Below are 2,950 nucleotides of genomic sequence, written 5' to 3'. Positions count from 1 at the left end.
ACAATTACATTAAATTTTGCAGTTAGGGTAACTGAAATGTACAAAAGGGAGCAGACATTGAATAAGAGGATTACTATCTGAGCATTTTATAGATTAGAAAGACTATGGATATTGGTCAGATATAACTGGGATAACATCAGAAACAACTGCATGCACAGCTTACACAGAGGAGAGATACTAACAGTCAAATCTATTGACATGGACCAAATAATGAGAGTTTTCTCCCTTTTTTTTTTTTTTTTTAAGTACCAGGAATTTAAGCAGAAACCTGAAATGGAACCAATTGACTCACACTGAAGTAAATACAAAGTAAACCAATGCTTTTGGTTTGAGATGCCTGGTTCAGTGGTCTGATGGAAAGTCCCAAACAAGCTAAGTCACTGCAAACAGAGGTTTCCTGGCTGTGACCACCAGCTGTCACTTCTAACATAGCAGAATCATCTCAGGGGAATGGAAAAAGTGAGCGCCACTTCTTACCATCTTCTCTCTCATACTGCCGGTCTCCCTCCACCCCTGTGCTGGATGCAGCAGAGACCATCCACCAGTCAGGCCAGGATCGGTAGGCCAATCACTCTGTCCAACTACAGCCAGACTCACCCCTACAGCAGTCCCTGCGGCTCTAGCCTGGACTCCTGTACAGGAATCTGGCTCTGGAAGTGGCAGCTGGTGAGGGAAATAAGACCTCCTGCTGAATGAAATTGGGTGAATGAATGGGTGAGCTGCAGGGGTCACTTGCAAAGGGACCAAGAGTGATAAGGAAACAATTCGTTCAGGCAGATGCTTTTGATACCTAACTCCTAAACCTGCCTGTGGCACTAGAGATGCGATCTCCCATGGGAGAGAAGGGTGGGGGGAGGCCATATTCTCACTTCTGAGTCTTTCTAGGAGCCAGGGTTTCAAACTACAGGCTCCTGGTTCCTTCTGTCAACCACCCCCTCTACTCTGCACTCTCACTCCTTGGGCCTCTTCTTCTTTGTCTTCTTCTTTGCTGACTTGCTGTCCTTTGATGTCTGCCTTGTCCTCTTGCCTGTATCACTCTCAGAGTCTGAGCTGTCAGAGTCAGATGACTTCCTGTCTCTATGTTTATTTTTCTCCTTTCTTTTTCTAGAAGAATTTCTCGTGGGGTCGGGCTTTTCAAACTCTGCTGACTTTGCCTTTTCCTTCTCCTCTTCCTCATAGGAGAGTACTTGGCCCCACCTGGTTGCATGAAGTAATCCTTTGCAAAGTAGCCTTTACAGCCACACTTCTTGAAGGCAGTGTTCAGGACAGCCTCAAAGGTGATCTTCTGCCCAGTGTAATCCTGGAAGGACCGCCTCTGCCTCTCTTCTTGCTCAATGATAACATTGTTGGGATCAAGGTCCTTCCCAGTCCCTTAGTTGACAACCTTCATGGAGAAGGGTAATTTTATCCTATCATTTTTTGTCTCTCAGCCAATGAGCTTCACCCACACTTTGTCTCCAACATCTACTATCTCAGAGGGCTTATCCACGCAGCAATAGGATGACATGTGAGTTCAACCAGACCTTGCTTCCAACAGCCTGGAATTTTGATAATGGCTCCATAGTCTGTGACTTAGCAACCTCTCCTTGGAAAATAGTGTAGAGAGCAGGCAAGTTCCCCATGGTCTCGGGTCTTCCTGAATTCATCCTTAATGTGCTATGGCTCCTCCATTTCTCTTCTGCTAAAGCTAATTGAACTGTTTTGGTGTCAGACTCTGGTCTTCCCCTTGCAGCATTAATGACAGACTTTTAATCACACAGAGCTACCTCTTGTCCCTAAAGTATAATTCCAGAAATCAAGAATGGAATCCCATTACCCAAAAATATATTTACTTCCTTAAATCATAATTTTTCTTGGTTTCAAGGTCAGCTGTAGGATACAAACAAACGAAAGAAAAGAAACAAAAAATAAAGCTGGATGTAGGAAGGTATAAATTTAAATAATCTCATTTTATATATGTTTTGTTGTAGTAGTTAACATCTAAATTTATTTCCTACAATCAGCAGGAAATAAAGAGTTTGCAATTAAATCAGATTAGATTATATTTTGAGTATTCTGTTGGTCACTTTGTGCAATAAACAGAGGGAGTATATGCTATTTGTTTGAAGAATATCTGTCCTACTCTTGCAACAACATCAACACTCAAGTTAATGCCAACAAGCCCAAGTGAATTGCTTTTGAAATGTCATGAGCCTACATTTCTCTTTCAAGGCCACTAACAGAAAAAGAATTTTAAGAAAAACCACCAAAAGAAGATAAATCTGCAAAGGATAATGACTAAAAGTCATGTAACACAGAAAAAAGAGCATGCAAAACAGAGAAATATGATCATAAAAATCATTTAATAACTGAAAATGTACAATGTTATGTAAATCTAGGTTGCTTTTTATAAAAAATAATTTATTGATTGAAATAAATTTCATTACTTGAAATATTTTGAATATTTCAGGTTGTGTTCTAGTTACCTTAATCTTAAGGAAAAAGGAATTTATATTTAAAAACTAGTTCCCACAAACAATGACCTCAAAGATAAGACACTTTAATATAATAACATCCTGGGAGAGTTATTGGAGCAAATTGCTGAAGTAATATAAAACAGCTGGCATTATGGAATAAAAATAGTTTCCAGTAAAGAAGAGAAAATGAAGGGAGTTCACATATACTAAGCCTTGTACAAAACACTGTGCTACTCTTATCTCATTATTTTATTTTACCCCCTCCCCCTGAAAAATGAACACTGCTCCAGAGTTACAGGTGTGGAAGGCAAGGTTCAATGACACAGGCAGTGAAAGAGCTAGAGATTTCTATCTCCAAAGGCCATGCTCTTTGCATGAAAGCATAAATATCTGGAGTTTAGCCTATCATATGTTTTAAGCAGTAAATAACAATTTCATGCCCAATATAGTCATGAATAAGGTCCTCAGCACTATCTGAATCACCAGGGTGAAGT

General features: G+C 40.0%; 1 pseudogene; it reads right to left on the bottom strand.

The window, feature by feature from the left end:
* Positions 1-950: 950 nt before the first annotated feature.
* On the bottom strand, positions 951-1,646 carry LOC122444764 (annotated as a pseudogene).
* Positions 1,647-2,950: the final 1,304 nt, after the last annotated feature.

Source organism: Cervus canadensis, chromosome 7 (genome assembly GCF_019320065.1).
Source record: "Cervus canadensis isolate Bull #8, Minnesota chromosome 7, ASM1932006v1, whole genome shotgun sequence".
Taxonomy (NCBI): domain Eukaryota; kingdom Metazoa; phylum Chordata; class Mammalia; order Artiodactyla; family Cervidae; genus Cervus; species Cervus canadensis.
The sequence above is the reverse complement of the archived record's forward strand: the minus strand, read 5'-3'. Positions and strand labels throughout refer to the sequence as shown.